The 9,799-nt window shown below is 40.2% G+C and overlaps 1 pseudogene; it reads left to right on the forward strand.

Annotated features, from left to right (window-relative positions):
• Nucleotides 1-512: 512 nt before the first annotated feature.
• Nucleotides 513-9,799, forward strand: part of LOC110323815 — a 186,996-nt pseudogene continuing 177,709 nt past the window's right edge.

Genomic DNA, 9,799 nt, shown 5'->3' on the forward strand with positions numbered 1-9,799 from the left:
GGTTGATTGAATTCGGGTTGTCGGGCTCTACTGAGCCAACAAAATATCTTATGGATAAATTAGTTAAAATCTTTTTAATGGATATACTAAATAAAGTCCATAAAAATGATCAGTCTCTTTACAATTGTGAAAGTCATTCATATAATATCCCTAAACAGATTCTGGGGAAAAAACATAAACATAATTATAAGAAGCTAATTTATTTGGGGCACTTTCAATTTCAAATTCTTTTAAAAATAGCATTTGGATTATACTAAAAGTAAAATATTCACAACTGTGGGTATCATAATGGTACCATAAACCAGACGTCTCTAGAATTGGTATCTGAAGGGATGGTGAGATAGCTGTGTAAGGGCACTTGAAGTGCAAGCCTGAGGACCCGAGTTCAGTCTCCAGAAACCACAGGAAAGAGAACCAGCTCCACTAAGCTACTTTGACCTCAACACATAAACCGTGCCGTTTGTACGCCTTCACTCACTTGTTACACCATCCAACACAAGATGATGACGACGATGACGATGATGCTGTCGATGACGACTTCTTATATCGGTAACTTTCTTGGGGTCTCCTGGATTTATTCAAAAGTTAAGTCCATAACAAGTTTGAAAACTTGATAGCTTATTAATTATTCTCAGTGTCTTGGGAAAAGACACCCATGAGTAACAAATGTCCTACCAGCTTTGGCTGTCTAACCAGATTTCCAAAGCCTACCAAGTTCTTAGTGTGGTGTTATAAACACAGACATACTTTCGTGGAGAGAATGTGCCAGTTTGCCATCACTCTGCTAATCACCCCAACATCTGCCAACTATTCTGTTTCTGGGATTGTTGTGATTTTTGGTATGTCCTTCCCAAAAGCAGGTGTAAGACACAAAATGCAGAGTTCACTGCTTTTCAATTGAATAGATGTCTGAAATCAGCTGGACAATCCCCTTCCCACAGATCCAATATGATAACACCACAGAGTTACTAGAGTCCAGCTGCTCCTAATTAAAAAAAAAAAAAAAGCACAATGGAGAAAGATCAGAAGTACCAGATCTCAAAAGATAAAAGTAGTGGAAGCAGGGTAGGCACTGATGTCCATACCAGTGAAAATAAATCACAAGAACTATATAAAATTCAGCAACAAATTAGGTACCCATAGTTGAAACAGCAATTCTCATTGCAAATTAACTGTGTAGGATGAAGTATCGGAGACAGTTTACAAATCAGATAGATTCAAAGACTGTTCCTACTGGGGCTTGGCTTAGAATAAATCCTCTCTGAGTGCCCTGAAATTCCAAGTTTAAATAATCAATCGCTATTGATTTTTCACTTTTGTTCTGCCAACGTTTGGTTATTCCCCAGGTCACATAGCCTTGCCATTTGAGCCAAAGTCAATACAGAATTTATTTATTCATTAGACTCTATAGAAGTGGAACCTCATGCTGAAAACATGCATTAAGATTTTTGTACGGTAAATATCAAACATTTTGTGGAGTTTTAGTGTGTATCACAAATCTGTATTAAGGACACTATCAAGATAAACTTGGGCCTTGTAAGAGACTACTTTTGAGTAATCAAATTGAATTACTTCAGGAGAAAATAAGAGAATCTAACAATGTTTTAGGTCCTTGTAGCAGGATTATGAATATTAATTTGCTCATTAATAATTAAACCGTTGCAGTGTTTTCTTTATAATTCTTAGAAGCACAGTACAGCATTGTAATTTGACTGCTACTGGCCAGAGCTCATTGCTTGATAAGCTACCAGTAAGCATATAGAAGCAGAGATTACTGACGCAATCTCCACATCCAATATTCCCAACTCAAGTAAATTTCACAATTAATACTTATGAAGTCATCCTAGCTAAGGAGAAAAACTTTCTTCCTTACCACATTTCCTCCATAAACAGAAAAAATAATACATCTACACATATGCTAAAGAGGCTACAGGTTAATTGATCAGAACTTGGTGATTGTGCAGAATTGGAATATTGTAGATCCAGAGACAAATTATCTTGGGTCAGCCACGCCATGTGGCCATACGTTTAATCCCTGCACTTAGGAGGCAGAAGCAGGTGGATCGCCGAGTTTGAAGCCAGCCTGATCTGCAGAGTGAAGTCTAGTATAGCCAGGGCTACACAGAAAAACCCTGACTCGAAAAAAAAAAAAATCATTATGCAGTTTTGTGTGTGCGTGTGCGCACGCGCTCATGCGAGTGCATGTGTGTTGTGCTGCCTTTAGTCTGCTTACAACTCATCCATTGTCCTACCTCTGATCTATTTGAATGTCTTATGAAATTCTGGAATGTGTTCTAACAAACCAATACCTTCTGCCAACCCAAAAGTTAAGAACGTCATCAGGCAGCACCCGGAAACTGTCGTAAGAGTTCTTCCTGTTTTGCTTTCATCTGCCTGTTGGATATCCCCTCCAGTGTATTTGAGAGATGTTTCAGCTGAGGATTTTCATTCTGTGACAACTTCCACATTGGAATATGCTATTTGGTACAACTTGTTCCTGGATCATGGTCATACATATTTGGGTCAAAGTAAGCTCTCCTAATCCCTTTCAAGTGATAGCTGTGTTTTGCGTCAAGAATTTTGGTGCCCCATTTCGGTGTTATGGACCTTTTGTGCCCCATGGTGCCCATAGGTTCATTGGGTGGATGTTGGTGAGTTATTTCTGGGGCTCAGATCTCCCTTAGTTTGGCCAATAAGCCATTAGTTTATTCTGATGTGTTGTTGGGTACCTTTTCTGCTTCCAAGCATTTGTTTCTGCAGTATTTGGCCAGAGCGTTTGATCACCAGCACTTCAGCTTTCACCCCCTACCACTCCTTGAATAAATCATTCTAGGTCATGTGTATTGTTCTCCTGCTCCTTAGAACCTTCTCTCTTTTAATGTAAGATTGTATGAGTGTTTGGTCATAAGGATGCTTAACTTAGAGCATTAGTTCCCTCCTGCTCAAAAGGGTGATGTCAGAACTCCATAACACGTGCAATTGCATCATGGGGCTTCCTCAGACAACATGCACTATTTCTAGGTGAGAAAAAAACCCAACTGGCAAAGTCAGTAAGACAAACAAATAGACTAAGCTCTCTTATGTTCCCACTTATGCAGAATAAACCTGACACATAGTAGGAAGAATAAAAGAGAGTGAGACCCAAAGGAGCAACTCCCTTGAGCAGCACATACATCTTACCCAAAACACAAATTGCCCGAGCCAGCATAGGAGGGTACAGGTGTCAGAAACCACAGAAGACACTAAAATGGGAAATAGAAATTTAATAGAAGTAGCTAGGTACTTCTATTAAAATAACCACTGGTACTCTGTCTCATTTTATGTTTGATAATTAAGGTAGCTTAATGTGTAGCTTTAAAAAGATAGGGAACGTTTGATAGGCAGAATTGTTTTTCAAATTGATACCTTTTAAAATTTTACTTTACATCCTGATTGCATCTTTCCCTCCCTCCTTTCCTCCCAGTTCCTCCCTTCACCCCCCATTCTCCCTCCTCCCTTTCTCCTCAGAAAAAGGGGGGCTTCTCATGGATATCAACCTTCCTCAGCATATCAAGCTACAGTAGGACTAGGGGCATCTGCTTCTATTGTGGCTAGACAAGACAGCCCAGTTATGGAAAAGGGATCCAAAGGTGCCTACAGAGTCACTTACATCCCCTGCTCCAGTTCTCAGGAGTCCTATATGAAGATCCAGCTGCACAGCTGCTATATATGAGCTGAGAGCCTATGTCTGTCCCATCCATGTTCTCTATTTGATGTTTCAGTCTCTATGAGCCCCTATGGGCACTGGTTAGTTGATTCTGTAGGTTTTCTTGTGGTGTCCTTGACCTCGCTGGCTCCTTCAATTCTTCTTCCTCCTTGTTCCAGATCTTGTATGTTGCCTGGTTGGTGGTTCAGTTTCTGGGAGCTCCCTGGGGTCCAGGTTAGTTGAGATTGTTGGTCTTCCTAGTGGGTCATCCTCCCATTCAGCTTCTTCAATCTTTTCCCTAATTGGGTACCTGACTTCAGTCCAGTGGTTGGGTGTAAGTATATGTGTCTGTCTCAGTCAGCTGCTGGTAGGGCCTCACAGAAGACAGCCATGTTAGGCTCTTGTCTGTAAGCACATCATAACATTAATAATAGTGTCAGGCCTTGGTCCCCCCTTCTCCCCATGAGATGGATGACAAGTGGGACTGGTCATTAGATCTCTTTTCCCTCAGTCTCTTCTCCATTTTTGTCTCTGCAGTTCTTTTACACAAGAATGATTCTGGGTCAGGAAGTTTGACTCCGGGTTAGTAACCCTATCCCTCCTCGTGAGGGACTCTATAAGTTCCCTCTCCACATTTTTGGGGATTTGGGTTAAGATCACCCCCATTGAGTCCTGAAAATCACCTCCTGGGTCTCTGGTACTTTCTAGACATGCCCCGCCCCAGACTGCATATTTCCATTCATTCTCCTGGCCCTCTGGGCTTCTCTCCTACCACATATCTGATCCTGTTCCCCTTTTCACTTTCCCCTCCCCTCTTCCACCCAGGTCCCTCCCTCTGTGTGCCTCCTATGATTATTTTCTTCCCCCTTCTGATGGGATTGAAGCCTCCACACTGGGGCCTTTCTGCTTGTTAACACTTCTTATGGTCTGTGGGTTGTATTTTAGGTATTCTGCACTTTTTGTCTAATATCCATTTATCAGTGGGCACATAGCATGCATGTCCTTTTCAGTCTGGGTTACCTCACTCAGGATGATATTTTTTAGTTCCATCCATTTGCCTGCAAAATTCATGATATCCTCATTTTTAGTAGTTGAATAGTATTCCTTTGTGTAAATGTACCACATTTTCTGTATCCTTTCTTTGTTTAAGGGACACATCTGGGTTGTTTCCAGCTTCTGGCTATTACAAATAAGGCTGCTATGAACATTGTTAAATACGTGTCCTTTTGGTATGGTGGGTATGGTGGATTTAATTATGATATTGTTTTCCTGCATGGGAGAAGATAGTAGTAATAATAATAATAACAACAATAATGATAATGATAACAATAATATTAAAATCTATACCTTGTCAAAGTGTGAAAAATGTGAGGGAAAGGCTACGCAGTTGGTAAGTCATTCTGCTGGTGCTCTCTTAGGCAGTTGACAGATAGTGCTGGGGCTGTTGTAGATAGGATGATCAACATTTAAGTGCGATCTAACTTAAACAGCAAAGCAAAGTGAGAGAGCAAGCCATGTAGTCCTATCAGTGGGGAGAAGAGATGAAAGCATTACAGTCTACATAGTGCTTTCTCAAGCTGTAATTTCACTCAAGTTCTACAACAACTACACATACATAGATGTTTGGGTTCCAGACAAAGAGTCATTCTGGACTCTTTTTTCCCCCGACTAACCTTTCTGTGTCCAACTTGTTGCTGTACAGACTCTGCACAGAGTAGCTAAACTCTGTGAATCCAGTGTTTTCCCTCCTAAACTACCAGGGCTGAGAGGCTGAACCTGCAAACGGACATGGCTGGATCCCTGATCATGGTTTGGAAGAAGCTGCTCAAGAAACCTAGCATGCTGTTTATGGATAGATAAGACAGGAAGACTCCTTGCCATGTTAGACTGGAAAGAAACCAGGTGATTGTCTCTAGTCACAACTCAGGAAGCTGAATCATGGCTTCTGTAATAATTGGGCTTGAACAACCAGAACTTGATTCACGATCTGTGATTTTTAGTCTTTCATATATGACCATCTAAAGAAAGCTGATGTATACCCACCGGCTATCTTCTTTCTTGTCTACACACCTTCAGTTTCTCCATGCCTGAAGCCCCAAGTTATGACGTACCTAAAGCTTTCCCTGTTGTCTATTCGTAAGGCTTTCCCACTCCTTTGCCAAGACACAAACAGCAGTGGGTGACTCTGATGCTCTATTACACTAGGTACAGCAGAGCAAGCCCCCCTCAGTATCTACCTCCACAGTGCAGAACATGCAAAATGTGCCTTTCTGTCCTTTAATCCTTTCTGTCTTTTGACTCCTTAAACTTTTCATTCAGAGGACAAGATGTCACTGTAAAGTGATAAATTTGACCATATCAAGCCTGAGCAAGGGACTAAAATCATAACATTGTACTAGAAGAAAATCCACATTCCAGTCTAAGTTTAACTAGTCTATGGCCTCCTTTCCAAACCGCTTCTTGGATATTGGTTTTCCAGTTTTTCTCCTTCACCAAGGATGCTTTCAAGCCAGCTTCTACTAGGCCATTGTGTTATGGCTCAGACCCTGAAGTCAGCTCTGGAAAGAGATATTTCCATGAGAAATACCCAAATGGTTCATTTTTTCCAGAGTAAGTTCATGTGAGATAATTCCAAATCTTGGGAGAATAAGAATATAGACTTCTGCGTGTCCATTCTTTAAGCCAACGGTCCCAAACCAGTTCATTCTGTCGTAGCCTCAATCCTCCCCTCCTCTCCGTTTTCTCATTCTCATCATCTTTATTCATTTTTGACTTCTTATTTTTCTGCCTTTTTCCTACTTGAAATATTCTGTTACAGTAGAAACTTTGTCTGACATCTTGTCAGTAATAGTCACAATAGGAAGATAATGTCACAATAGGAGGATAATGTCATGTCCTTTACTTCTCTTTTCTTAGTTTCCTGCTTCTCACAAACTCAGCAGAGGGAAGAGTGTTGTTGATAGACTCTGCTCATGTACTGGACTTCTCTATTCTTTGAATAGGGCTCTATATCTTATTGAATTTTCCTGCTACTCATATCATCTGATTCCTTTAATAAATCAAGGATATATAATTAGACAATTATATGAGATGACAATTCTCAGGATTTATTATTACCAATAAAGATAGAATAAACCACCAATTTGTGCTGGTTATTTTTATGCCAACTTGACACAAGTCATTTTGGAAGGGAAAAACCTCACTTAATAAAATGTCCCCACCAGATTAGCCTGTGGGCAATGAAGTAATCGGCATTTTTCCATGGCTTCTGTATTGGTTCTTGTTCTAAAGTTCCTGTTGTGACTTCCCTGGCTGATGCTACAAGCTATATGTTAAGTAAACTCCTTCCTCTACAAGTTGCTTCTGGTCATGGTATTTTATTACAGCAAGAAAACCCCTCACAATGACAGAAATTGTTACCACATTGTGGGAGATCGCTGTCCTTGAGAGCTCAAAGGTCCCTGCACCCATAGACTTCCAGGGACACCAGGAATACTGAGCACACAGGATTGATTATCCAATGAAAAGGATGAAAAACTTGTTCTTCCATCCAAAAAGATGGGAATTGGAGATGATTAACAGCTTGGTAGACTGTGTTATCTGGTGGGCAGGGCCCTATCAAATTCCTACAGCCGGAATGGGAGGTGGCTAATAATCAAAATGATTCTTACAGCCAGATCTCTTACAACTAGGACAAGAAGTAGCCCAAGTGACCTCCACACCATCTGTATGACCAAGATCAGACTATATCCTTTCCTAGGCGCTTGAGCTAATAAAGGTAGCCCATTTCTAGAACTCATTTTCTTTGATGAAATGACATGTATCATGAATTGTGTTTTGATGTAATTATACTTTCTTGTGCCCCAGGGATTGTATTAGACCATGAAACCTTTTTTCCAAATTGTACTGTGTTTTAACTGCCTGTGCTTGAACTGCTTGGCATCATCCTTCCCAAGTGTTTCTGAGGGCATGAAGGGGAACAGCTAAGGCTTGGCACTAGTAGAGGTCAAGAAAGACCACCAGTGAAGGTGTAGCCTCAGTATCAGGGAAAAACACTAGAGTTGAATGGATTATGGAGAGAAGCTGAGGCTTGGACTGTGTGGGAGGTTAAGAATCCCTGAATAGAGCCCAGGAGAGGCTATTAGTGAAGGTACAGCCCAGTTGCAATTGAGAATCCTGTGTTTTATAGATGCAAGTATCCTGAGATAGCCATTAAGAAGAGCAACAAGTATGGAGTGGAGCTGACCTAAGCCAAAGACAAGCTTCATGTGCTTCAGATGACAGAGCTGAGGACATGCAACTGACTTGGCCCTTTGGGGCTCAGAGGATTGTTAGTGAATGTTCGATATGAAGCACTGAATTTTTAATACTGTTGAATTTTATTTTTATTTTTATTGTGACAGTGTCCTGGTTCTTCCCTCTTAAAATAATGCATGTAATTTATTTTTAATTTTATGGGATCCTCCAATTAAGAGACTTTGGAATTTTAGAGAGATTTTGAAATTTTAGAGAGACTTTGGTTATTTTAAGGAGAATGAACTTTTAAAATGCTTGAATTTTGAAAGTCTGTGGAACTGTGACTAGTTTTATGTCAACTTGACATGAGCTAATATAGTCTAAGAAGAATAAACCTCAGTTGAGAAAATGCTCCCATTATATTGGTCTGTGGGCAAAACTGTGTGACTTTTTGTTGATTGATGATTGATGTGGGAGAGCACTATCAATTGTCAGTGAGCTACCCTAGCACTTCGTCATGGACATAATAAGAAAGCAGGGTAACATTAAACTGAGGAAAAGAGCCTACATTGGAGATCTCTATCAGATTCTTCCTCTTGGAGCTTGGGAATCCAGTAGTAGAGGAGGAAGAAGAATTGTAGGAGCCAGAAGGGTCAAGAACACTACAAAAACATGGATCACAGAATCAACTAAGTTGGACTCAAAGGGGCTCACAGCCACTGTAGCTGATATCACAGAGCCTACATGGGTCTGTGCTAGGTCCTATGCACATATGTTAGCACCGTGAGGTTGGGCATTTTTGTGAGAATCCTAGCAGTGGGTTTGGGATGTCTCTCACTCTTTCACCTGCTCTTGAAACCCTTTTTCTCTTCCTGGATTGCCTTACTTCACCTTTCTATGAGAGTTTGTGCCTAGTCTTACTGCTTTTTTTTTTTTTTCTTTAAGGCTTTTCTTTAATGCAGTTCAGGTTGGTTTCTGTGGGAAGCCTTCTGTTTTCTGAAGGGAAATGGAGGGGCATGGGATCTGGGGGAGAGGGGAGGTGGGGAGATTGGGAAGAGTGTAGGATGAGGAAACTACACTTAGTATGTAATATATGAATAAAAACTTTACTGAGAAAGAGAGAAAAGAATGAAGGAAGGAAAACAAGCGAGCAGGCTGAGCAAGCTATGAAGAGCAAGCCAGTAAGCAGCATTCCTCCATTGCCTCTGTATCAGTTTCTGCTTTTATGTCTCTGCTTTGCATTTCTGCCCTGAGTTCTGCAGATGATGGACTTTAAACTGTAAAATGAAATACTATCTTTCCTTCCCCAATTATTTTTGTTTTTTCCACATAAAATAGAAACTGCAATGCTTTGTTCATTTGTACCAGTAATTCTGTAGCATGATATTAAAGATAAACATTGTCTGAACACATACGTCTTAAAAAATTGATAGACAGTATGGAATTTCTTCTAAAGAGTCTGAAAAAAAATCTATCCTTCTTAACATCCTGTTTCCCCATATCTTTTCTTTTATTTTGGCATATCTTTAATATTTTCATTAGTATATAGAATAATAGGGCTTTCATAATGACACATTTTCATAATATACATTATTGTTTCTTGACCCTATTTACCCTTCCACTATTTCCCTTATTCCGCACCTCATAATAACTTCCTTCCTCTCCTGAAATATTTCAGCATTGCTCATCCATACGGTGTATGTATTCAGATAAATCTATATTCCTTGTATGAGAGAAAATGTGTGATATTTTGTCTTTTTTTTTCTGTCAGCAGTCTCTTGGTGCTGCCTTCTTATTCCCTTTAGAACCATGTCTTATCCCTTATAGGTCTTTTTTTCCCATTTTAACACATGCTCTCTCTCTCTCTCTCTCTCTCTC

This window comes from Mus pahari, chromosome 6 (genome assembly GCF_900095145.1).
Source record: "Mus pahari chromosome 6, PAHARI_EIJ_v1.1, whole genome shotgun sequence".
Taxonomy (NCBI): domain Eukaryota; kingdom Metazoa; phylum Chordata; class Mammalia; order Rodentia; family Muridae; genus Mus; species Mus pahari.